Raw genomic sequence first — 854 nt, forward strand, 5'->3', positions numbered from 1 at the left:
GGCGTCTGCTTGCAGCAGTGCACAGCCGACGGCAAAGCCCGAAGCGTCACAGATGACGCTGAATGGACGATCAGGGTCTGGCAGCGCCAGTATTGTTGCATGCAGAAGGACCCGCCTTCGGGACTACCTCCGGACCGAGTGTGTGCGTCATGAAATCGCCCTGGTTCCGGGAACTAAATACTGCGTAACACGCCAATGGGCTCTGTCCAAGGAGCAGTGCGACGTCATTGACGCCTTTTTCCGTGCGAAGCACGACGTAGGGATGGTGCGTGAATGCAAGTCTCCCGATCCGACACCCACGTTTTGTGTTCGAAAGTCGAACAGCAAGTGGCGAATCGTTCATGCTTATAATAAGCTCGACGCTGCCACCATTCCGGCACAGACGCCGATTCCTAGAAAGGGCGTTCTTCAAACAACATGGTGGGATGTACGAAGTACATTGCACTCGACTTGGTCGATGGTTTTACCAATTGCTCATGAGAGCGAGTGATATTCTGCTAACAGCGGTTAGCACTCCGAGCGGCATGCTCTGGAAGTGGCTGGTGATGCTCCAAGGGTTGTCAAATGCATCAGCAGTATTCAATTGTCTTGTGACGCAGTTGTTCAGGCCCCACAGGTCGTATGCACAGGCATACTTTGACGACATTTTTGTTCTTAGTCGTGCGGAGCACGGAAAGACAGATGAGGAGAACCACATCGTTTATCTAATAGCGGTGCTCGAGTGCATGCGCACGAACAAACCGTACGCTAATGAAGACAAGTGCATCTTTGGCGCAGAAGATATTTCCTTTTTAGTGTGCTTCATTGGGAAGCGTGGCCTTCGAGCGGATTCCGCTAAGGCCAAGGCCATTGTA

This window comes from Plasmopara halstedii (genome assembly GCF_900000015.1).
Source record: "Plasmopara halstedii genome assembly, contig: Scaffold_323, whole genome shotgun sequence".
Classification (NCBI taxonomy): Eukaryota; Oomycota; class Peronosporomycetes; order Peronosporales; family Peronosporaceae; genus Plasmopara; species Plasmopara halstedii.